Source organism: Oryctolagus cuniculus, chromosome 17 (genome assembly GCF_964237555.1).
Source record: "Oryctolagus cuniculus chromosome 17, mOryCun1.1, whole genome shotgun sequence".
Taxonomy (NCBI): Eukaryota; Metazoa; Chordata; class Mammalia; order Lagomorpha; family Leporidae; genus Oryctolagus; species Oryctolagus cuniculus.
Genome location: NC_091448.1, coordinates 9,699,896 through 9,727,103, shown reverse-complemented (window position 1 = coordinate 9,727,103; position 27,208 = coordinate 9,699,896). Strand labels below are relative to the sequence as shown.

Here is a 27,208-nt window from a genome sequence, read left to right as displayed (position 1 = left end):
CAGACACAATGTTATCTTTTTCGTTTTGTGAAATGAGCAAATGTCACCTCAATCCTTCTAAGTATGTTCCATGGTTTAGTCCATTGGGCACTAGGTATATAAAGATTATTTCATCAGTTCCTTTACTTTGGGAAAGTCAAAGTCTAGCAAATGAAGGCATTGGCAGAACAATCACAGTAACTGGGGAATCAAGGAAGTTTTATGATGGAAGTACAACATTCCTGTGTTCTAGGTTTAAAGAATAAGATTACTTGAATTGAAAGAGTCTTAACAGGTGTTGAGGAAACATAGATATTCAATCTGGCACTTGGTAAGGTTTCTTGAAGTGAATGTGGAAGCAGAATAGTAAAGCAAAGACTACAGGAGAGGGTAGGACCCAGGTCATAGCACATGCAGGAGGACATTAATATCATCATCCTTTCTATTTCCAAGTTGCTTAGAACTGCAGTCCTAAAACTGAACTCTTTTACCTCTTACTGGGATTGAATCTGGGAATGGGGGATAATTTAATAGGAAATGTGGAGAAGGCAGAAGTGATAAAAGAAGCTAATTAATGGTGTTTTTTCACTTTGTAGAAAACACTTTTGTTTAGATGGAAGGTAGGTTTTTCTAAAAACTAGAACTATCTCTAACAAAAAGTGATTACTTGTCAAGACTCTTCTTCCTTCTCAAGTTGCTCACTCCTTGTGCTATATTGCCCCAAATGATATTGATAGCAAAAGGAATCCCTCTAGCTCTGCTTCTGCACTCTAGGCATACTGCACTTCTCATACTTTCCAAACCTATTAGTTTCTTCCCAATGGCAAGGAACCAATGAATTCAACTTTATTTGCCTACTACCCAAAGGAATGAATCATTGTACAGCTAACTCTACAAAAGAACATGGTATATGTTTATCAGGGTTATTCTTTCTTCTGTATCTACTCATTTCCTATGCTTTATCGTCAAAAACTATATGGGTATTAGTATCTCTCATGGCCCAGGCTAGCACAGAAAGAGGAAGGGAAAGGAATTCTGGTATAATTAGTCCAATTTATCGAAATTCATACAATCCAAGTATGTACCTCTGACACTCCCATTCTGAAGAAAAACAAATTAAGACATTGATTCTGATACCAAAGAGTTCACTGAAAGGTTGGAGAGAATCTTAATTCATTCAGATATGGAGAGAAATGAAGTTGTTTTGCTACAAGGATGGATTAAGAGCACTGAACTTGAACAAGTTTCAGAGTGTTAAAATTTTAATGGTTTTTCAGAAACTCATTCTGGCTATCTGATGCCAGATTGCTTTCACTTTTAAAAGCAAAACATTAGGGAATGGTTTGTTGATATTTTAATAAGTTTGGGTTCTGTAAGATTCTCTGGTCTTTGTTTTATATCATTTTGTAGAGTGGTGGTGCTGAATGGATAGCAACCAAATCTGCACACAAACCCAGATCCTACAATTCACATAATTATGCTACTTTTCTAAGCCACCTACCACTCTTTCAATGTCTCACTTTTGTGTAGCTTATAACTCTTTTAAGCTGAGAAAACCAACAGAGATGCATTAAGAAAAAGTAGCAAAATTCCTTGACCACTCATTATATATAAATAATATGCATATTTTATATATAATATGTACATACAAACACATTAAAGTTTGAGATAGGAAAAAGTACTCAAAATGTTGGGTTGGGGGTGGGTGCTGTGGCACATCCAGTTAAGCCACCACTTGGAATGCCCACATCTCTTATCAGAGCACCCGGGATCCTGTCTCAACTCTACTCTGATTCAGCTTCCGGTAGATACATGCCCTGAGAGGCAAGAGATGATGGCTTGAGTATGTGGGTTTCTATTGTCTACATGGGAGACCCATGGAGTTCCCATGGAGTTCTGGTTTAGGCCTGGCTCAGAACTTGCAGGCATTTGGGGAGTTTACAACCAGATGGAAGATCTCTCTATCTCTTTCTTTCAAATAAATTAAAATGAATAAACACATTTTATTGTTATGCCAAAGCTTCATCATGAAAAGTACTTGCTTAACAGTGTCATCTTCCATAGATTTTTCTTTCTATTTCATTATTAGAATGTGTTTGATCAACTTTTCACCCTAATCATCCTCAATTTTCCTTTGATCAATTTTATCTAGTTGGTAGATGCTGTGTATTTCAGACATATTTTTTTGATTCACAGAGATAGCTTCATGATAACAGCTGATCTCAACAATTCACTAAAGGATTTGTCTCTACATCCCATGTGTTCTATCTCCTAAGTCATCAAAAGGAAACATTTTGGAATCTTTCATGAACAATACAAGAGTACGTAGACAAATTTATGAAATGTTCATTTACAAATAGCAAAGAAACATGTATCATATTACAGAAGAATTTTTATTTGTAATGTATGTTTGATTTTTATTTCACAAACACAGGCTTCTAAACGCTTTCTGTATATTGTTCTAAGTGTTTTAAAAATGTTGATCTTTCAATCCTTATCACAGATTTCATTTTTACAAACAAGGAAGCAGGGACACTGAAAGGTCATATAATGTGTTGAAAGTCACACAGCTAGTAGGTGACATAGCTGAATTTGGAATTGTTTTTCTCTAAAGTATTTGTTTTAGCCTTTAATCTATGCCCTCTGAAGAAACTCAATTCCCCATAAATTCATATCTGTACTAATTTACGTTACAACATAATTTGGATTTTACAAGGAATATTCAAAAATTTTATAAAAAACAAATCTTATGAAGAAAATGTTGTGGATTTCAAAATTTGTTGACACAAAAATAAACTTATCTTTAAACTCCATTTTACCATAAACTTTTTGAAGTGGCCTCATGTACCCAACAGTCAAGAAATCTCTGTAGATAATGCAAAGTGAACTCCGAGAAATGCTCATTTTATAAGATAGAATCAAATCCTACCACCACTATCCTATTCTATGCTTCTTCCTGTTGATTTACTGAAGTATTCTATTTTGCACATCAAACATTTTAAATTACTCTGTCTTTCTATAGGCACTTAAAGTATAAAAACACACAATTCAGAAATAGAAAAGATATGTATATTTTATTTAATGAGTAGAATCCTAGATAGCCCAGCACAGGGGTTTTTCATTTTCAACACAGCTAATAAACACAAATAAAACTTTAACGCTGATCATTAATGATTGCACGTCATTGAACAAGTTTAATATCTAATCTAAGGATATAATGTTTCATTGTTGGGGAAAATGCAATCATTCTTTATGGTCCTAATGACATACGGAATTTTGTTGACTTTAATATCAAATATTGAACAGTGACATAATTTGTTTGTGCAGGAAATTGTAGCTAAAAATAGAGCTCAATGAACCTCCACAGCTTTTTTAGTATAGAATAGAAAGTCTCTCCTTAATTAATTCAAGACAATTATTAATATGTGAGTATTAGTTTTTAATTAGAAATTATGTCTGATGACAAGGAGATATTTACAATGAGAGCTTGCATGAGAAAGTAGAAGCAATTCAAATTTTATTCTTTATTTCAATTACTTAATAAAGAGTAGTCATGATATGAAGTCACCTATAAAATATTGTTTGCCATTTACTGCACAGCAAATCTTGTATTTCATTGGTTCAAAGCATATGTTACTAGTGAATTAAAATTTACACCTTCAGAGAGAACATCAAGCAAAAAGCCAGTAATCAGTACAAGAAAATTTTATTTTAAGTGTAAAATATTTTCAGTATTCTGTGATAGAAAGAAAATCACACTGCCTAAAGAAGAAAACTATTAGCACTAAATTTGTATGGTTAAAAAATAATTACATCAAAATGATTACCTATTGATAAATTTTCAACATTCGTTAAAAGAATTCCTCTTTAAGAAAGAAATGGCATGTATGCACTTTAAATTATAAAAATACACTATGGGAAAAAATCTGGCAATTTCCCCACCCTAAAAAACTATTAGTGCATTCATCTTGAGATGAATGAACTTCTGAAGTTTCTAATAAACTTCTTTGTTGTGTTTGGCATTTCCTTTTACGTAGTCTCAGCTTTTAAACCAAAGATTAGATCACTCTCTGGTGTATTTTTGTTTTTCTTGTTTTGTTCATCTTCTTCTCTGATTTGGTTCCTAAAGAAAAGAACAAACAACATTTGTTGTAGTACTTTGAGGCTAAGCAAAATCTTTTACATCAATTGTCACATTTTAGCTTTAAAACAATTAAATGACAGTAGTGAAAGTTTAATAGTAGGACTCTTTTTGCAGTGATGAAAACACAAGTGATTAGGTAAATTAAATGAGGTGCTAGTACATGGCAGATACAGGAGTTCAGACCCCAAGTTTTTGATTTGAGTATCTGTTTCTCTTGGGTTCACCATCTCATCGCTATAAGCTACTGCTTTTCTCTTCTATTCCAGTAGAGAAGTCCTCAAATGCCTTTTCAGTGTCGCTTCAAAATGTGTTTTAGAATCATGCAGACCTAGCTCCTAATCTAGACTTTACCACTTCTGAGCTGTGTGGTTTTCAAAGTGTGGTCTGGATCTAGCAGTGTCAGCATCACCTGGGAACCTCTAAGAAACAGGCATGCTCAGGTTGCAGGTGCAACCTGATTTCTTAGTAATTCTGGACATAGCCTCTTGCAAATCTGTTTACAAATCCCCCCGCTGATCCTGGTATTCATTCGTGCTTGGAAACCACTGGTCTAGGCCAAGGCAGTTTACCACTATAAAACTTCTGTTTTTATCTTTAAGTTGGGTCCATGAGACACACAGTATAAAGCTCAGAGTAGGGCTGGAATAATGAACCTGAAGCAACTAACACATGTAATGTACTTCAAAAATGGAAACATTCCTGGACGATTGAAATTTCTTGGCAGAGTAATTTCAAATCATTCATTTAAATGGTTCTCTATGGGAAAAGAAGCAAAAGGTTCACCTTTCCTGGGTGGGCAGCACTATTTTTAAACTTGGTAGACATAAATAATTCTACTGGTGGGAAACTTACAGGTACACTTTGGCTACATGAATATTTCAAAAAGTTTGTACAAAATGAAATTCAAAGATAAATTTATTTTCATACAAAAAAAACTTGAAATCTATGCCTACAAAAATGCTCAAAAAGTCTATGAAAATATATATTACGAAAAAAAGATACATTTTTACACCAAAATAGACAGCTCTCAATTCCATTCTCCACAAAGTTTTTGAAATACTCTTATATATTCAAGGTGGTCAGTGACAGTCACTGAAAATAAAGTAAATGGAAATTGGGGAGAAAAGGGTACGCTACTATACTATTGGTGGGAATGCAAATTGGTACAACCCTTGGTACAACAGTATGGAGATTCCTCAGATCATAAAAGTGGATCTACCACTCCTGGGAATATATTCAAAGCAAGTGAAATCAGCATATTGAAGAGATATTTGCAATCTCATGTTTATAGCAGCTTAGCCCTCTCTTTTTAAAATTTTATGTATACAAGCCGGTGCCGCGGCTCACTAGGCTAATCCTCCGCCTAGTGGCGCCGGCACACCGGGTTCTAGTCCCGGTTGGGGCGCCGGATTCTGTACCGGTTGCCCCTCTTCCAGGCCAGCTCTCTGCTGTGGCCAGGGAGTGAAGTGGAGGATGGCCCAAGTGCTTGGGCCCTGCATCCCATGGGAGACCAGGAAAAGCACCTGGCTCCTGGCTCCTGCTATTGGATCAGCGCGGTGCGCTGGCCGCAGCGCGCCTGCCGCGGTGGCCATTGGAGGGTGAACCAACGGCAAAGGAAGACCTTTCTCTCTGTCTCTCTCTCTCTCACTGTCCACTCTGCCTGTCAAAAAATAATAAAAAAAATTTTATGTGTACAAATTTCATGCATTTCATAATTACAGATTTAGAAACATAGTGATACTTCCCACCCTACCCTCCCTCCTGCCCACATTCCCACCCTTCTTCCTCCTCCCTCTCCTATACCCATTCTTAATTTTTACAAAGATTCATTTTCACTTTACCTTATACTCATAAGATTAACACTACACTAAGTATAAGTAAAACATTCAACAAATATATAGTGTATGAAGAAAAAACACTGTTCTTCAATAGTAGAGACAAGGGCTGTAAGCAATCATTGAATCTCAAAATGTCAATTTCACTCCACAATTCTCAATAGCAAAAATGTCCATCAATTGCTGATTGGATAAAGAAAACGTGGTATTTATAAACAATGGAATATTACTCAGCCATAAAAAGTGAAAACCTCATATGTGTAACAAAATGGATGGATGTGGAGATCATTATGAAATAAACCAGACCCAGAAATCCAAATATCATGTAATTTCTCTTATTTGTGGATGTTCATATGTAGAGTACAAAAATTGTATAGTTGTCATATCATTTGGCATATAGTTATAAATATTGCCTCACTGAATTATACCATGTACATGACAAAATACCCTTTTTCCAAAGTTATGATCATAATAATAAATCTCTCACAGTATGATATTAATAACTACTTTTAAAAAATAATATTTGTTTATTATATAATATTTACAAATGGGGCCGGCGCCGCAGCTCACTAGGCTAATCCTCTGCCAGCGGCACTGGCACCCCGGGTTCTAGTCCCAGCTGGGGCGCTGGTTCTGTCCCAGTTGCTCCTGTTCCAGTCCAGCTCTCTGCTGTGGCCCAGGAGGGCAGTGGAGGATGGCCCAAGTGCTTGGGCCCTGCACCCGCATGGGAAACCAAGAGGAAGCGTCTGCCTCCTGGCTTCAGATCAGTGCAGCACGCCGACTGTAGTGGCCATTTGGGGGGTGAACCAACAGAAGGAAGACCTTTCTGTCTGTCTGTCTCTCTCACTGTCTAACTCTGCCTGTCAAAAAAAAAAAAAAAATTACAAATGAAGTGAATGTGGTAGAATGTGGAAAAATGATAAAACTAAAAGAAATAAATTTATGAAAAAAGAAGTCAAATGAAGCAAATGAAGTCAAGTTAAGTTTTTTTTAATCCAGGAATTTTAGCAATATATTGGAGAGTACACGACCACTTATCTGCCACCATCATTTTGTTTGTTGTTCATGTATGTTATTCTGGCTGTTGTATCACAGTAGTTTTACGCAATGGCCAGTTCTTGTCCCAGGGTTTAAATTATTTAAAATGTGTATATCTGACTATTGTACAGTAGGTTAAAAGTCCTCAATTTAAAAAGTTTATATATTGAACAAAAAGACTCAATTAAATATTTTTACAAATCTTTTTTCACCAAGACATTTCAGAATTTTATTCTGTTGTCATTTTAAAGCAGCTGCTTTGTCCTCATGGTGCTATATGAAGGGCAGAGGTGTGCACAGGAAATCAAGCCAATTTCTCCTTCAAATCCCCATTTTTGTCCTCTTCTTGGACCTACAAAAATCTTCAGAACTGCAGAAGATGTTAAATACCTGCTGTATGCCAAGCACTGTGCTGTATGCTTGGGGCCACCCTCCCCTCATTTATCCGGTCTTTTAATGGAATCTGTTCTATAACACAATTAATTGGCAGGGGTGGTCTAAGCACCAGTATTCTCCACCTGAGCTTTTTTTCTTTTCTTTTTTTTTTTTTTTTTTTTTCCAGATTGCGTTAGGAATTGTGTCTCGTTTCCGTGTTGTAAACTGCTAGGAAGCAGAAGTGTGCTTGCTTCCATGCAACTCTCAGAATGCCCAGATTCGTAATGCAAGAAGGGAACAACCACCCGAAGTCCTTTTTGATTTATTTGTTTCAAAAATTGGGTTTCTGACTCGGAGGAGCCAGTGGGAAAAACGTAACGCCTTAAGTTCCTGAAGTGTAAAACTACAGGGTTTCTGTAATTGTGGCAGTCTATAACCCAAGGACACACTCTTAAATAAGCTTAACTGACTGGGAAGGAGCAAAAATATTTATCTATAAACTAGACTAACAACCACATGTAACATTTTTCGAAAGGTTAACACATCTCTGTTTACGAAATACACATGTAGATAAAAAGAGTAAAAGGAAGTCACTCCAATATTTACAGAGAACACAGCTCTGACTAACTGAATCTCTAATTACATTACACTTGGGGTAAAGGCAGAATGGGAGACTGCTTCAGTACTCCCTGACCCTAGCAATAACTGCTGACATCACCCTGGGTCTGGTACTGAATTCTGCACGGGTGTTTTCAACAAGGAGACCTTGACAAGGGAACTGGTAGAAGCCACTTCTGTCCAGCCTCAGCTGCCTCATTGCTCCACAAGAATGCTGTTCAATCATTTGTCCAAGCATTCATGCTCCAGGCTCTGCCTCGGATTTAATCACTGACTTATCTTCCTGCCCAAGAATTTGTGCTGGTACAACAGAGCAACCTGATCTGGGCACAGCCTGCTGCTTCTGCTTCTGTCCAAGGGGTCAGGGGTAGAAAGGCTGATGCAGTGATTTTATAATTGAATGGGGGTAATTGTTCTGGGCTGTTGTTTTCTTTTTCCCCTTTAAAGAGAATTCTACAGGTTTGAAAGCTCTAAGAGGAAAGTCTACCTAAAAACATTGTTGGCCATCTTACAAACCTTTACGTAGTAGAAAACAGATGATCTTTGTTACATGTCTGCAGGATAAAATTGCATTCTGTATTTGGGTAATGCAGGTCAATGAAAATACGAGGACATTATTTTCCTAGGGACTTTTCTTTTCTGGCCTGAATTAGGGATTTCATTCAGGCACATAGCCCTACTTTCAGACTGAGTTACCAATTCATTGGGTACATTTAATGTATTCATAAGAAAAACACTTAAAGTCTGTAACTGTTGTTTTGAATTACCAGGCCCTACACCTTCTCATTAGTATTCTGTGATTGATATACCCAGGTGACTAGGAATGTGTTCCTGCATAATTTTGCTATCCCTTTTAGACACAGCACCTGTAAAATGCAAATGTCTTCATTTTGCTTAACTCATTTCCTCAGAAATAACAGGTGGCTACTGAAAACTTATTCTGCAGCAGGCATTGTGGTGCAGCAAGTTAAGGACCACTTGGGACATCTACATGTGTATTGAGTTCAAATCCCAGTTACTCCACTTCTGATCCAGCTTCCTGCTCATGAGACCCCGGGAGGCAGCACATGATGTCTGAGTGAATAGGCCCCTGTCACCTGTTTGGAGACCTGTATGGAGCTCAAGACACCTGGCTTCGGCTTGGCCCAGCACTGTATGTTGCAGGCATTTACAAAGTGAACCAACAGGTGGAAGATCTCTGTCTGTCTCTCTCTCTGCCTATCAAGTAGGTGGAAATAAAATAAACATCTTAAAAATAGTAAGTGTTAGGGCTGGCACTGTGACATAGTGAGCAAAACTGCCACCTGCAGTGCCAGCATTCCATTTGGGCACTGGTTCAAGTCCTGGCTGGCCCTCTTCTGATCCAGCTCCCTGCTAATGCACCTGGAACAGCAATGGAAGACAGTCCAAGTCCTTGGGCCCCTTAACCCACATGAGTCACAGGGAAGACGTTTCTGGCTCCTAGGGTAATATCAGCCCAGCTCCAGCAGTTGTGGTCATTTGGGGAGTGAATCAGCAGATGGAAGATCTCTCTCTCTCTCTCTCTCTCTCTGTCTGCCCCTGTCTCTCTAATTCCCTCTTTCAAATAAATTAAATACAAAACTGTGAAATGTCTACTATTGCAGGGCATTCATAGACAATTAGGTGCTGTTGTGCTTGATCTGAGCCTATTCCCTTGAGTCATCCAGATGCTCTATTCCATCAAGACTGTTGAAAAGCTTTCCAAATCCTTAACCAGGAAGTAGAATGCTTTCAGTTTGGATCCAGTGTCATATTTTAGCCTTCGCTGCTGCCACATCTCTTAGGTGACTCCAGCTTTCCGATTTTATAAAAATGTCTTCTTCCCTCCCATCTGTTAGAATATAATTCCCCTTCCAAATGATTCACCCATCTAAGCATGTCTTTCAGAGTTATAGCCAAACCTGCTTTTGACATCATGTCTTCCCAGATGAATTAAGCAAGGTGTATGTCCTCCACTGAGTTCATTCATGGTATCTACTTCCCTTCCTGTTAATACTATATTCTCTTGTGACCATCTGCCACTCATTTGACTGTTATCTAAAGTAAAACCAAAATGAAAATACAATTTAGACGATAAGATAGTTTCTATTGTTTGAACCTTGTCTTTAAATTGCTTACTAACTTCCTGTGTACACAGATCACTTCTGAAAACTTGAATTTTCTAACATCATTACCTTCCTTCAGTATAATGGGGAAGTCTAATGAATCACATTTATTTCTTTGGGGTAAAGAATAAAAAATAAGACCTAGGAATGACATATAATAGGATTTTCTAATTGACAGCATATGCGGCAAACAAGTTGAAAACATGCAGTATTCATTTGGAGCCCTTCTTTCTCTCAAGAAACCTAACCCCAGTATACACTAAAACACACGTGTACACACTATCATAGACACACACACACACACGCACACACACACTGCCCTCCTCCTGATGCTTTTATTCCATCTGTTCTGCAGTTTGCAAGACTAGTTCTCTGCAATTGTCCCAGAGGGGTGTTGAGTCCCTACTGTTACTCAGCAGGGCATTAGTAGACACTTAGAGGCTGCTGTGCTTGAGCTGAGCCTATCCCCTCGAATCGTTCAGATGCCCCACTCTATCAAGACTCTCCTCTCCTTTATTCACCTTTCTATGCGATATATTCATTTAACTTGAGGGTTGAGGGACATCAATCTTTCAATGAATTGATGTCAAGTGTGTAGCAGAGAACTTCAGAAGGTTCATGGAAAATGAAATTAAAGGTATCTTTCAGTGAAAAAAACTTTTGAAAATTATATACAATTGTCTTCAAAAATTCATGGAAATGAATATTGGAAAAAATTATCTGTGGATTTCAAAAATTTTTGCTTTAAAATAAACTTTAATTCTGTTTTTTCACAAAGTCTTTTGAATTACCCTTTTACTACATCAGCCTTGATGAGAGATGAAATTTAGGGTAGGTAGGAAAGAATGTTATATGCATGATTCACAAACCAGAACAATGAATAATATAAAAAATTCAAAATTTGTTCTTCAGTATAAATTATATAATTCTAAAATATCTCCCTAGAAACACATTGGGATGAACAATAGCAAACCTTTTATTTTTAATTTTATTGTTTTAATCATTTTATTCATCTTAGTTTTCATATAGGATCAAAATAACTTAACTTCTATCAGGTATGCTTTTGCTACCATTAGCCTGCATATTCAGAATGTGGAATAAACTATTGGTTTATTCCCCAGAAAGACATATCCAGTGATCAGTAGAAAGTGTATAAGGTCAAAGAGCAATATCTTAACATTTCCATCACCTCTTTATAATGTGACATCTTAAGACTAAGCCAAATACCTAGAGTCATATTTGTGGAAAACAAACCCAGAGTATGAGTTACATACTTGGACATCTAGTTCTACAGTTGGAAGTAATTAAAATATGTACTAGTCAATCATATTATAAAGGTTTTCCAGAGAAACAGACACAGTAGGATAGATCGGTGAATGAATGGATGGATAGGTACGTAGATAGGTAGGTAGGTGGATTGACAGATGGATAAGATAAAGAGGAGATTTATTATGGAAACTGACTCATGCAATTATGGAAGCCAGGAATTCCCAGGGTACACCATCTGCTGCTTGAGAGTTAGGCAGGCCGGTGAGTAATTCAGTCTGATTCCAATGGCCTTAGAACCAGGGCAGCCATTAGTGAAATATTTAATCTGAGTCCAAAGCCTTAAGAACCTGGAGCTCTGATGTATGGAAGCAAGAGAAGAGGGGTTTCTTAGCTCTAGAATAGAGAGTGAATTCACTTTTTCTCCATTTTCTTATTTGTCCAGTCCTGAATGGATTGGATGAAGCCCACTCACATTGGTGAAGATGATCTTTTCCATCAGTTGACTAATACAAAGGCTAATATCTTCTGGGAACATTCTCACAAACAACTGGAATGCTTTATCAGCTAAGCACCCTTTAGCCCAGTCAAGTTGATGAACTAAAAGTAATCATTACACCCATCAATCTGCAAAGGTTGAAAGGTAGTAAAAGATTCTTCAGAAAGGAAGGGGTAGATGGAATAAAATTTTAAAAATGTAAAATAGCCTTTCAAATTCAAATGTGGATGCCATACTAGTTTCCTAAGGCTGGTATAACAAAGTACAACAAACTGGATGGCTTAAGAAAGGAGAATTTCTTTTTCAATATTTATTTCCGTTTATTTATTCAGTTTCATCTACTTGAAAGGCACAATGACACAGAAAGAAAGAGAGAGAGAGAGAGAGGATATCTGCCATCTTTTAGTTCACTTCCCAAATACCCACAATAATCAGGCCTGGGCCAGTTCAGAACCAGGAGTCTGGAACAACATTTAGGTCTCGTACATGGGTGACAGGGGGCCAAGCAGTTGAGCTGTCTTTGCTGTCTCTTGGGATGCACATTAGCAGGAAGCTGAATCAGAAATGGAGGTGCAGAAACTCCAACCAGCACTTCGTCATGAGAGGCAGACATTCTAAGCAGCAGCTTTACCTGCTGCACCACCCACAATGCCCACCCCAGAAGTTTATTTTTTGAGAATTTAGGAGACGAGAAATCTAATCCAGGTGTTGATGGGGTCATTCCTCCTCTGGATGGTCCTTTACACCTTCTGGCGTCAGGTAGCTGCAGCTATTTCTTGGTTTTTGGTCGCTTAACTCCAATCTCTGCATCCAACTTATTGTGGCCTTCTCTGTGTCCAGATTTTTTTTACAAGGATACCGGGCACATTGGATTGAGGCCCCACACCATTGGCATGATCGTACCTTAATTACATTTACAAAGATCCATTTCCACATTCAACCTGTAAAAGATGGTGATGCAGACGGGAGACTCAACATGTTCCTCAGTAAAGAAATGCCATGAAATGAAGAAGGAATTTGCATTCATTTCCATTCTAATAATTCTTTTTTTCCGTTCTTGGGTTTTCTGAGTTCTTGGATTTTATGGGATGCAAGACAAAAACACTTGTTTACTTATTTATTGTATGACTCTTATTAGCATGCTGACCACCGTTCTGTAACTTGTCACTACTATTTGAATTTGACTAGATGGCAGTAAGTAGGCAATCTTAGTACGTATAATAAATGAAATGGAAGAACAAGTCTCACAAGAGAAAGACCAAATAAAAAGAAAAAAAAAAAGGAACAATTAACCGTGGATTTGGATAAAGGTGAAAGACATACCACATTCTCAAAAATAGTTATCCCATAAACATGGAGAAAATTGGGATTTGGATATTGACGCAACAGCTCTGACTCAGGTTTTCTTCCATAACTTCTCTTAGGTCCCAGCCAGCCCTGTGTTCCGAAGCTTCCTCTATATTTTCCAGACTTCCTAGCCTAAAGAGAAATAACAATAGGAACATTTGCATTTACTTAAGGCTTTGGAAAAAGTCAAAGTGAAAATAAAAGAAACCGTAAGGAGTGTCTCTGTGGAATAACTAACTCACTTATTTTGGCCAAGACTACCTTTTGCTCCTTATTTTCATGGCAGCAATAGCAATATTCTCAGGCGGTGAAGGGAGTTAGTGGTTGGAAAAGTAGGAATATCAGTTGAATATTCTATGAGAAAACATGTTCTAGCTGAAAAGATTATTGATTAGTCAGTCAGAGTTGCATTTGTTAATTTGAAGTTGAAAGAATTTGAGTGGCTAGCATTAAGTGAAAGTGTGTATTGTATAGTCAGATGCCTTCTGGATTGAAAAGTTAGGCTAGTAAGATATTTAAATCACAGCCGGCGCCGCAGCTCACTAGGCTAATCCTCCGCCTTGCGGCGCCGGCACACCGGGTTCTAGTCCCGGTTGGGGCGCTGGATTCTGTCCCTGTTGCCCATCTTCCAGGCCAGCTCTCTGCTGTGGCCAGGGAGTGCAATGGAGGATGGCCCTGGTACTTAGGCCCTGCACCCCATGGGAGACCAGGATAAGTACCTGGCTCCTGCCATCGGATCAGCGCGGTGCGCCAGCCACAGCGCGCCAGCCGCAGCGCGCCAGCCGCGGCGGCCATTGGAGGGTGAACCAACGGCAAAAGGAAGACCTTGCTCTCTGTCTCTCTCTCACTGTCCACTCTGCCTGTCAAAAAAGAAAAAAAAAAAGATATTTAAATCACTATAACAATCCAATGACTCAATAAAGGAATAAGGAAGAGAAATACAACCAGCAAACAAGGTGGCAGACATAGTAAAATACTTTTATGTAACATCTTTGTGTTTTAAATAAATTATAATTGATAGATTTAACAATATTGAAATGTATTATACCAATGTCCCCATAGATACTACAAGAAGTCACACTTGAAAGTAAATACTAAGTAGGAACAATGTCATGTTTCCTGAACATGGTGCTTATGACTTGCCACAGGTTACCATTCCAAGAGATAGCAGAAAATATTGCTCCCAAAATCCTTGTATTGGCATAGAATTTGTCCACAGAAAATTGTCATCACTGAGCATTTGTTACAATAGTTTTCATTGAGATCAGAAAGATTTGGGGCCAGCTTTGTGGCACAGCAAGTAAAGCCACTGCCTGTGATGCCGGCATCCTGCATGGGTGCCAGTTTGTGTTCTACCTAATGTGCCCCAACTAATGATCTGGGAAAAGCAGTGGAAGATGAGCCAAGTGCTTGGGTCCCTGTGACACACATGAGAGTCCTGAAAGAAGTTACTGGCTCTAGCTTTGGCCTGACTCATCCCTGGTCAGTGCAGCCATCTGGGGAGTGAACCCCAGATGGAAGATCTCTCTCTCTCTCTCTACTTTTTTTTTTCCTATAACTGACTTTCACATAAATAAATATATGACCTTGTCTAAACAAGATAAGAGTCGGAGAACTCAAGGGGCTTCCATAGCCTTGGAAACTCATGACTGGTGCATAGGGAGATTATTGATGCCATAGACAGGAGTGTCAATTTGTAAAGTCAACAACAGGAGTCACTGCGCACTTACTCCTCATGTAGGATCTCTGTCCTTAATGTGCTGTACACTGAGGCTTAATGCTATAACGAGTACTCAAACAGTATATTTCACTTTGTGTTTCTATGGGGGTGCAAACGATTGAAATCTTTACTTAATGCATACTAAACTGATCTTCTGTAAAAAAAAAAAAAAAGAAATTATCAATTCCCAACTTGACTCTCACTGGGATTAAACATGACAATAGGTCTGATCTGATTTCATCATCATTTAAAAAAAATCATCTATTATTTTTCACTTTATGTTTCTGTGTGGGAACAAACTGTTGAAATCCTTACTTAAGGTATACTAAGCTGATCTTCTGTATATTAAGATAATCGAAAATGAATCTTGATGTGAATGGAAGGGGAGAGGGAGTGGGAAAGGGGAGGGTTGTGGGTGGGAGGGACGGTATGGGGGGGAAAGCCATTGTAACCCATGAGTCGTACTTTGGAAATTTATATTCATTAAATAAAAGATAAAAAAAAAAGAGAATATCAGAAAGATTCGATTATAATTACATTCAATACTTGTTTTTTTTTTTGCTTTTGGCAGCTTCTGAATAATTTATTTTTTGTTTTATTCACAAATAAATAAATTTATAAGTATTTGTGTGGAGGCTATATGTTCAAGAAGTATATATGTGTAAAGTAGCTGTGTCATACTTCGTTTGCCAACATATTGTGCTGTTTACTTGAGAGGCTGAATGATGGTCAGACAAAACAACTTGGACCCACAGTTCCTTTCTTTCTTTTTTAATAATTTATTTGTTTGAAAGTCAGAGTTAAAGGCCGAAAGAGGGAAAGACAGAGAGAGAGAGATCTTCAGTCCACTGGTTCATTCCCCAAAAGGCCCCAACAGCCAGGGCTGAACCAGGCCAAAGCCAGGATCCAGGACTTCATCTGGGTTGCCCACGTGGATGGCAGAGGGCCAAGCACTTAGGCCGTCTTCTCCTCCTTTTCCCAGGTGCATTAGCAGGGAGCTGGGTCAGAAGTGGAGCAGCCTGGACACAAACCAGTGCCCATATGGGATGGCAGCATTGCAGGCAGCGGTGGCTTAACCCTCTGCATCATAGCACTGACTCCTTGACCCACAGTTTCTGAAACAACTGTCTTGGGAAGCCCCCTCACCACATTTGCAGCAACTGGCCCCAAATGGTTAACATTTGGCTGTGACTGCCAGCTTCCTTACTTTTTGTCCCCACTTTGAAGTCAGGACAAACGAGAAAAGGAAAACATGCTGCTCCAACCAACCACAAAGGACACTCTGCTTCTGGTTAGCTCAACTCCCATTTCCCATGCCTGCAATGTCTGAACAGGTCACACACGAAGCCTTCCCTTGTTTCCATGACAAAGCTTTCCCCCTCCTCTGCCTGCTTTTGTGTCTCTGCCAAACGAAATGATAGTACCTGACTCCCTGGTTGCAGCAAGCTCTGAAAAATAACTTCTGCTTTCTCTGATTACGATTGCCTCTGTCTATTTCTATCGTATTTGTTATTATCTCTACACAGATTTTTTAAATAGCAAGCTTAGCCCTGCTCAGGTTTAGAAAATCATTTAGGGCCACCGAATATCAAATGCATCACCAACGATTCTGGAAGGTAGAAAAATGGTTAGAACAGATTCAACCTTGTGTCAAGATTCCTTTGGCCTAGCTCAGAACTGTTCAATTGACATTTGCATTACTCAGTCTTCATTCCAGATTATCTCAGGAAGAATCATTGCTTGTGAGTCTCCAGCATACACTCTGGTTGGATGTTCTTCTTGTGGAACTGCTCAGAGATGATATGACATTCATCTGTAGATAGTTCACCTTAGCTCTACTTCTTTAAGGTCTACCTTGCCTTTATTAACTGAGAAGTTCTTGTCTGATATTTAGAGTTTCCATTCAAATTCTGCCAATATTTGTTCATCATGTAACTTTAGAAGAATATGTTAACATATTTATCTCAATTTGCTTATTTAAATATCGCTATAGTGACAATAGTAGCTAATAGGATTGCTTAAGAATTAAAATTCTGTAAAATTTTTACTGAGGTTTTAATAGGTAATACCTATTCAATAAGCTATTACTATAATTATTACTATTATTATTGCATAATATAAAACCAGATAAGCAATCTTTTGTACATCTGACCAGACACAGCATTCAAGGTAAAGATTTAAAAATGCTGAAAGCATGATAATTTTTCAGATTTTATTAGGCATTGCACAGCACTGCTGAAAGAAAATATAGACATGAAATGATGTGGAGGATGAAGGCATCATTATAATTTAGTAGATGGAAACTTTCTACTACTGGAAATCAGGCCTCTCAGAACTAGTATGGTTTGACATTAGATAATTAAGAACATATTTTGACTTCAGCATTTGCAATGGCTTCTACTGATTAAGCAGGTTACAGCTAGTCATTTTTTCACAGTTTTGAGGTATAAACTATTTTTGAAGACCTAGACTAGTCTACATTTAAAAACCAATGCTCATTAAGTGCAGGGAGGTTCATGACACAATCAACCAAAGAGGTAGCATGTCCTAATGTATTAAATGCTCTTTATTCTCACTTGAACCTCATTACAGTCAAAGAAATAATCTGAAGTGCTCATTTTGCAGACATGACATATGCAAGTTTAATTTGTGAATCAAACAAAGGAAAAATTCCTGGACAATTTATGTGCATTTTTGTTAATGTGATCATAGATACAGAGTTAGCCATTCAATCCCAACTGAGACATGACCTCACTGGGGATTTGTTCCTTGACTAAATTACTGGGATGCCCACAAAGGGCAGTGTCAATTGCGCTGCCTGTGTGCTCCTGTCTCATCTCTGATGTCAGTGATTTGTTCCAGGTGGTCTCCAGCAAATGTTTTGGAAACAAATATTTTGTGGGAATTTCACTGTTCCTTGTCACAAAGGCTATTTAGTGATCAAACCGGAAACCAAGAATGGACTGGAATGAGTTACCATATTAACATTCTTAACTCAAAATAAGTTTATTATGTTTGGTTGGTCTCAGTAGTAGAAATTCATAGAGCAGCTCAGCCATGGTGAGGCATCTCAGGAGCACAAGGAACTCTTTTTTAAACATATTCTATTACATTATTGAAGAAATGCAACTTAGAACAAGCCCTCAAAGCATTCCCATATAATCTATTTTTCAACTACCCTACAGTGACTATTTAAAATATTTTCCATTCTTTTAAAATCTTTACTGTGTCTTCCAACCACCAACCCTTTCTGCTTAACAACAGAAATTTCATGTCACCCAACCTAGAATCGATTACATCTGAATCCATTGCTTCTTCAGAAATATTCTTGGCACTTTTCCACCCTCCACTTGCACCTCAGCCTCCTCCCTCCACTGTCCACCCTGCACCTTGGATTCCCTCCCTCCACTGACTGTGCCCCACCTCGGATTGTGGATTTTCATGATTTATTCCCTGAGATTGCACAATGTCCTCCTTACCACCATCCCTATCTCTGGTCCGACAGTCTTGTCCCTATCTCTTTCACCAACAGACTCAGAATGGTAAATGCATATCTTAAATGCCTTATATTGATACTAATCCAATTGTGTTACTTTGCTGATCAAAGGCTTTTCATTTTCCCTTAGAATGACACGAATTATTTGTAATGACTAATTAGATGCTGCTTACTCCTCCATCTCTTTCTTTCAGAGTTCTCTGCATTTTAGATCCCAGCATCAAGCCAAATAAACATTTTTATTTTTCTAGCTACCTCTTATTCAGTGCTAACAGTTTATCTGAAGCAGTTTCATTCAGTATGAATAGAGTAGGGGTGAAAATTACACCCTTGGGAAAATGTGACTCAACAAGTAACTACTGTAGAATGCATTCAGTAGGGAACAAAAACAAACATATTCATGGCTTTTAAGAAATTAGGAACTCATCCAAGAGTGGAAAAGGTTAAACAGGAAAGTAAGTTTTTTCATTAGTAGAGTTTAAGTAGAATATTTATAGAATTTTCTTAATATACGATAAAGATTTAAATGATTACTGGATTATAAGAAAATATTTAGAAGCTAAAATAAATCATTCTTAACAACACAACAGTTTAAATTCAGTTTCTGTTCTCTTTCATTAAAAAAAAACTTTAATTATAGTTTAGTGGTGTAAAATAATTGCTCAGAGGTATGCACAATTTAATGAGCCCATACACTGATGTATTAACTCAATCCAGTTTTTTTTCTTGTACTGACAGCAAAGACCATTTTTATCTAATCCAAAAATTAGAAGCCAGAGGCTCTCCGTGACTTTAGATACTTCCCCTCTACATAATAGCTTTGTATTTGAATTTTGAGCTTAACTGGACCTTTTCAGTGAAATTTTGATTGGAATCTGATCTGATTCTGGCATAGTCAAAGAACAACCTAATAATTACAAATCAAAATATATAACATCTTTTTTTAAAAAAATATTTATTTATTTATTTGAGAGGTAGAGTTACAGACAGTGAGAGGGAGAGACAGAGAGAAAGGTCTTCCGTCCGTTGGTTCACTCCCCAAATGGCCACAACGGCTGGAGCTGCGCCGATCCAAAGCCAGGAGCCAGGTGCCTCTTCCCGTTCTCCCATGCAGGTTCAGGGGCCCAAGCACTTGGACCATCTTCCACTGCTTTCCCAGGCCATAGCAGAGAGCTAGATTGGAAGAGGAGCAGCTGGGACTAGAACCGGCGCCCATATGGGATGCTGGTTCCAAGGGCGGAGGACTAACCCACTCCACCATGGCACCAGCCCTCAATGTATCACATCTTAAGAGAGCCTTCCTGGCCGGCGCCGCGGCTCACTAGGCTAATCCTCCGCCTAGCGGCGCCGGCACACCGGGTTCTAGTCCCGGTTGGGGCGCCGGATTCTATCCCGGTTGCCCCTCTTCCAGGCCAGCTCTCTGCTGTGGCCAGGGAGTGCAGTGGAGGATGGCCCAGGTGCTTGGGCCCTGCACCCCATGGGAGACCAGGAGAAGTACCTGGCTCCTGGCTCCTGGCTCCTGCCATCGGATCAGCGCGGTGTGCCGGCCGCAGCGCGCCAACCGCGGCGGCCATTGGAGGGTAAACCAACGGCAAAAGAAGACCTTTCTCTCCGTCTCTCTCTCTCACTGTCCACTCTGCCTGTCAAAAAAATAAAAAAAAATTAAAAAAAAAATTAAAAAAAAAAAAAGAGAGCCTTCCTGAGAACAATAAGGATATTAAAAAAATTCTAAGACATTACATAGCTTACAGTGTTGTGCCAGCTCCAGTACTAACACTCAAGAGCCAATTGTATACACTTCTAAGACTCTTTATCAGTGACTTGAAATCAGCCATGATTGGATTATACCCCAGCAATAGGAAACTACAAATAAGCCCCTTCTTCCACCCTAGACAGTCAACTTCTGAGTAAGCTGACCATATGTCCAGTAGTCCTAGTTCATAACTTGCTATTCTGGTGACTCATTATTTTACAATTTATTCCTGGCCTTTCACCATCAAAAGTAGCAGGTAGAATTGTCATGATCAATATCAGAAATAGGAGACACTGATTAATATTGGTTAGTAGGAGACCTGAGTTAGTAGGTAAGTTACAGCTATACGATTCTTATCTCAATTTATCTGAAGAAATGGCTGTTGGAAGTAGTACAAGATTTGTTTTGCAGACTTTTAGGAAACGACATGAGGCCAGGAAAGCCTTGGGAAAGCTATGGGGAGACATGTTTTTATCTGAGTTTAAGGAAGGACTTCCTCTTCGGTGCTGTTGAGTCATCATAGAAAAGGAACAGAACACGTGAGGGTCAGGGAGTTCTGGCTGTTGGAAATGATCAAGGAGAGGTTGAGAGTTACCCTGAGAGGGGACTGTAGAGGGGCTCCTGCAATGAATTCTTGCGTATCAATGCCCTTCTGTTGATTCATATTGCAAGTTGAATCTTCTCATTTTGAAATTCCCAGAGGGGAGGGTCTTTGCCTGTAATTTGTGTGTTTGTGAGTGGGCACAATGACCAGCTTGTCAAACAATTCATTAAAATTCAGAAAATGAAAATACCAAACAGAAACTCCTGTGAAGCTTAACTCTTCAGTTTTGAGTGATGTTTGAGAGGAATGACACACTAGTCATCTCATGACTGATTTATTTATGGCTTCAGGTTTTGCAATCTATTAGAATAATTTACTGCAACACAGTTTGGCCAAAGGAAGGAAAATGCATCAGTGAGGCTCAAATTACTTTAGAATCATAAGCAGTGGGGGAGACTTTCAGAAGGAACGCACTGTTTAGTAGTGACAACTTTAGACACTTCCTCCATATCCTACGGTAGCCAGGCAGTTAGAATAACAGGAAGCCGTCAGACCAGCAAAAATGGCACCTGTGAAGTTTGTTTTGGTCTGTCTGAAATCATGGTTTTAGCATAGACTCCCTTGTAAGTACTAACTTAAAATTTTCATTGGGTATGAGCAATCAACTAAATAAATATTCCATTCATTATCTAATGTCTACATGAATAAAACGTCAGTCAGGTTTTTTTTCCTCTATTTCCAATTACTTTATTGAATTAGTTTGGTTATCATATGATGATCAGAAGAATATTTTGTATGATTTTTCTCCAAGATCAATTCCTTTCATTTGCATATCTTTAGTTTTACCTAACACTCCTCTGCCCATGCCCTCAGCCATATAAGCTCCTCCAATTCTTTCCATTTTCTGTTTGTCTTTGCATCACCTGTAAAGCTTTATGCTCATCCTCCAACCTCCATGTATTTCTCTTCAAATCTCCCAATCATATTTACTAAACAAACACTTAGATTGGTCTTTTTTGCCTGTTTCTGTGTTAAGTGCTTTAGAAGTGTTAATTCACTTGGTTTTGCTAAGAACTATATGAATTAGACATTTTTATAATATTTCTTTTACAGATGGGGTGGTGAGTCAAGGGGTTATTAAATAAAGCAGCTAAGAACAGGATTCTGGTTGGCAGAGTAGCACTCTGTCTCAATTCTTAACTACTGTGTTACTTTTTACTGTATTTTATTTATTTTTAGAAGATTATTTATTTGAAGGACAGAGTGGCAGAGAGAGAGAGAGAAAGAGAGAGAGAGGGAGAAAGAGAGAGAGAGAGCGTGAGCTACCACCTGCTGATTCATTCACCAGTGACTACAATAGCTGGAATAGAGCCAAAGTGAAACCAGGAACTAGGTACACCATTAGAGCATCAGAAATGCAAGCACTTGGTCCATCATCCACTGCCTCCCCAGCACATTTAGCAGGGAATTCGGTGGGAAGCAGAGCAGACTGGACTTGAATTGGCATTCAGATTTGGAATGCAAGAGGTGGCTTATTTGGGTGTGTCACAATGTCTGTTTCTGCTTTAATTGGCAATTAAACCAATCTTAACATGATTCTCTGAAAAAATAGTGTTAAAATTACTCCCCCCATGGAAATGTGCTATATTACAAACCCATTACCTAGAGTCATTTCTACATAATGCAAATTTTCATAAACTTTACCACAGACTAGTGCTAAAGTTGATGTCATACACATTTTACACTTGCACTCTCAAGAATACAGTTTTATAGTGTTTAATGAAAGAAATGACATTTATGCATTATAGATTTGACAAACCAAGAAAAAAATCCATTGACTTTTTTCTTTGAGTTTAAGGACAATTATTTCTCAATTTTGCTCACCACAGAACATTTGGCAAAGTCATAACCAGGGATTTGAGTCATACTGGCACCCAGTGGGAAGAGTTCACAGGCATGCAAAACATCCTATAAAAACAGGACGTATTTTCAGAACAAAGAATTATCTGGTCCAAAATATTAGATTGAAAGGCCTAGGTCTAAGATATTCAGTACAATCAGTGCATTAAAAAAATGTTTGAGAGACAGATAAAGAAATTTGCCATCTGCTGGGCTACCCGCCACCCCCCCCCCCAAATACCCACAACTGTGAGTGCTGAGCCAGGAGCCAAACATTGAATCTGGGCCTCCATACAGGAGGGACTTGACCTTGAGCCATCACCTACTGCCTCCCAGGGTGTGTGTTAGCAGGAAGTTCTGAATCAGAGCTGGGGACTTGAACCAAGCATTCCAATGTCAGATGTGAGTTCACAAGTGTGAACTTAATTGCTGCACCAAACACCCTCGCCCCCAGTCACTACCCATGTAACTTTTAAGGTAAATGGTTATAATTGCATATCTCTTAAGTGCTTTGCTATTCACTCATACACTCATTTTTAATTTTAAAGAAGAAATAAGTATCAAACATCACTGTACACCAGGCAATGTTCTAGGTGTGTAAGTACTTTAAGGTTAGGTTATGATTGATATCTGGATTTGTGTGTATATTACCTTAAGAGTTACTGAAAATTCATTGTGAAAAGTTTACGTCGTTCATAGTTTATGCTATTTTGCACAATTATAAAAGCAATCAATGTTTTATCTAGATTAAATTAAGTAATCTATTTTATGCAATATGGAAAAAACAAAGGTTGAAAATAGTTGATTAATAATTCATTTTGCACACAGTTAGTTAAAACTAATAGTTACATCACATGCACAAAGATGACCCAGTAATCCACCCAACAGTCATATTCCATTCTTTCTCTATTTCTTCTCAATGAAGCTATGAGAACAAACTGGATATCTTTATGTTAACCAAAACTACTGATTTTTAATAGAAATGGCATGCAGAGAATGAGTGTTGGGCCTCATGGATGAGACCACTGCATCCCATATCAAAGTACTTGGGTTTGTTACCTAGCTCCAGCTCTTGGCTCCAGCTTCCTGCTACTGCAGACCCTAGGAGGCAACAGGTGAAGGCTCAAGTAACTTGGTTCCTGCTATCCATGTGGGAGTTGTGGTTGGTTTCCAGCTTCAGTCTTCACCCAGCCCAGCCCCAGCTGTTGGTGTCATTTGAGGAGTGAACCATTGGATGGGAGCTCTGTCTGTCTGCCTGCCTCTCAAATGCCTAAGTAAATTAATTAAAATAAAGTATAAGATGCACTCATTGTACATTTGTTTACAAAAAGAAATGACATACAAGAATAATTGAAGAATATTTACTTAATTTAAAAATTAATAAGATAGCAATATTGTCCAGATGTGTCAAATTACATCTCCCACATTAAAACATAAGAAACAATTTTTCTTTAAAAATAAGCTACTCTATTTTTTTTTGACAGGCAAAGTGGACAGTGAGAGAGAGAGACAGAGAGAAAGGTCTTCCTTTGCCGTTGGTTCACCCTCCAATGGCCGCCACAACCGGCGTGCTGCGGCCGGCGCACTGCGCTGATCCGATGGCAGGAGCCAGGTACTTCTCCTGGTCTCCCATGGGGTGCAGGGCCCAAGCACTTGGGCCATCCTCCACTGCACTCCCGGGCCACAGCAGAGAGCTGGCCTGGAAGAGGGGCAACCGGGACAGAATCCGGCACCCCAACCGGGACTAGAACCTGGTGTGCCTGTGCCACAAGGCGAAGGATTAGCCTACTGAGCCGCAGTGCCGGCTAATAAGCTACTCTCGATCCTTGCATTCCTTCCCATGTATCACCATATTTTCAAATCCAATTGACAGCAGAAGTCACTGAAAGTTTGGTGTATGCTCTCTCAACTTTCTGTCAAGCTGTTCTCTTATTTCTAATCTAATCAGGCATTTTTCTACTACACTCTACTGGGACACCTTTCACCAAGGTCACCAAGGACACAACGTTGCCTAATCCATTGGTCAATACTGATGGTCACTCTCCTATTCTTGTAGCACTTTCTTCACTTCATGCCACACCTCGTGATAACACTCTTACTTCAGACAATCCTTCTTCTTAGAAATCTTTATGGGACCCTCCTCATCTTTTCAGCTTCAGCTTGGATTGTCCCAGATCTTAGTCATTGAAATGCCCCTCTTTTCCAAGTGGGATCTCTTCCATGTTCCTAGTTTTAAATATCATGTATGTACTGATAACTTCCATTATTATGCTGCCACTCTAGAATGTTCTCCTAAGTTCCAGATTAATAGTGTATTCCTACATGACATTTTCATTGTGTTATCAGAAGCATATCAAATTTACCACAACACAATGTCAACTACTGAGTCTTCCACTTTAAATTCCTTCTCATCCAGTTCTATCATCTCAATAAATGGCACCTACATTTAAAGGTCAACATTTTATGACTAGCTCATTCTAAATTATAAGATGTCTAGATAGGTGGGAGATGGATGTTCAACAAATATACTTATTCCCTTTCTTATCCCAAACAAAAGAAAAAGCAAAGAGAAAGCTACAAGAGAAAACTAGCTATTAAACTTTGCCCTTGAGGTTGAGCTATTAAACTTTGCCACTGAAGTTACCAACAGTTTTCCTAGGGGTACACACTTTCTTGGGACCCAGATGAAATGGTGTTGGGCAAGAGGTTGTTTGTCTTAGGTGTAGAATTGCATAGTCAGACAGGGTGTGTGTTTGCATAGAAAAATCTTTACTCTGACAATAATAGAATGCCTACACTTAAGAATATGTTCGGTAGAAGTTGGACAAGCCCTGGAGTTCTTAGGGAGAGAAAATCTAGCCCTCTTGGACACAATAAGTAGTCTAGGAGCAATTTGTGGCTATTTTGTGATCTGGGGAGATCCTTGAATAAGATTGAATGAGGTCACAGAGATTGGATCAAAATATGGAGATGTAACTGAGTATGGAGGAAGGATATTTCTCCTCGATTTCTCTTTTCTGTCAGCCACCACTGGAGAAACTGTCAAGTATGTGTAGGCATGGGAACCAGTTAAAGAAAGTGTCAATTCACTGGAGTGAAGCTGAGAACTCAGTAGCCTTTGTCTGTGGTGAATGTGTGCGGAAAGGCAAAGAGGAGTGAGATTCTCCTGTGGGGCTTCTCATCTCCATGGTGGTAGGTGCCGACAGCCGCAGACAGAGCAGGAAAAGGGCAAAGAGAAAGAGTCCTGAGATGCCTGAGTGCAGTGCTCCTACAAGATGAAAAGGACAAAGGGTTTGAATCTGAACTTCATTATCTGTAACTAAGGTAAGACCATGGAGCGGATTGCAAAATGATCCCAACCTGAACTAATTGCTTGTCTGCTCTCATAAACTCATTCTTTTTGTGGGCATGTCTGCTAATAGGCACCTTTATGATGCTCCCTTTGGCTCAGTAGTATGCTTTCTTGCTGTGCCGTCTAGGGCTGGGAATAGTTATTCTTTCTCTCATATAATCTCTGGGGAGTGCTGAACTAAAGAGATTAAGAATGCCAGGGCCATTTATAGATCTATTAAGGGAAGTAACATTCAGAGAGAGAGAGAGAGACTTAAAAGGATGATGACTTAACCAGCTGAATATTAGTTATTGACGTGGGACAACGTGGAAGAAGTGAATCTTTAATTTCCTGTGGAAACAGTCATTCATAAAACCATTTTTTCCCTCTGTCTTTGTCTCTCCTGCTCTGTCGCAAATTGACAAGAGTGGTATTAAAAATCTGAAACTGCGTGATAAAATGTATTGTCATCGATTTGGAATTAATTACATCTTCACAACTAAAAATACAGACAGAAATACTGTAAAATCTGTATGGAAATGACTGCAGAAAAGTTGCTTCAATAAATATTAAGCAGCTCAAGTATTGAAGTCTGATTAGGTATAAAAGCACTGGGATTTTAGCTTTTAATATTTTTCTTCTACTTAGCATTTTCCTTCCATTTATAATCTGAACTGTTGCTATATAGTAACTAATACCTACTGAAGTGAATACCTTCAGGTTTTCATTTCCCTAGTAAAAGTAACGCAGGTTGAAAGAAAACAGCTTGTCTTTGTGGAAATTCTAAGACATAGATGTATGGCCATGGGTTTAAACATAAGGCTATGATTGGTTAAAAATCTTAAGTTTGTCTATTTGAAGGTTGTTTTATTCTTCTTTTGTTTCCTGTGAGTCTTTAAATAATCCGAACACTCAGCATGAACCGGGAGGAATATTCCCATGGATTGTAGAAGCTCACAATCCAGAAGGTAGAGCTCAACCTGGCTACTCAATAGCAATGTGACCTTCTTAGGTTAGTCAGCCTCTGTCTACCTTCCTTACAAAACCACCTAATTGTGTCTATCTCTTAAATAGTATTTAATCTAACTTGATATGATGTCTGACACAAAGGGAACATAAACTAATTGGAGACAATTCTTAGCTCCATTTTAGAGAGAAGGAAAACTCTGATATATAGAGTGATAGTGAGTTAATAGCTAAACCTGGAGTAATACTCTAAATGGCTTAACTCCAAGGAA

At 38.7% G+C, this 27,208-nt stretch overlaps 1 protein-coding gene across 3 annotated transcripts in view; it reads left to right on the top strand.

Moving 5' to 3' along the window:
• Nucleotides 1-27,208, top strand: part of KCNJ16 (potassium inwardly rectifying channel subfamily J member 16) — a 62,578-nt gene that overhangs the window by 10,122 nt on the left and 25,248 nt on the right. Inside the window, exon 2 of one of the 3 annotated variants that reach the window (XM_008271761.4) lies at nt 2,176-2,300. The exons of 1 other annotated variant lie outside the window; for it this stretch is intronic. The gene's annotated coding sequence lies outside the window, so the exon portion shown is untranslated. Of the gene's footprint in view, nt 1-2,175; nt 2,301-25,449; nt 25,964-27,208 lie in introns of those variants that run through there. One more of the 3 variants, XM_051825902.2, reaches the window with a different exon arrangement.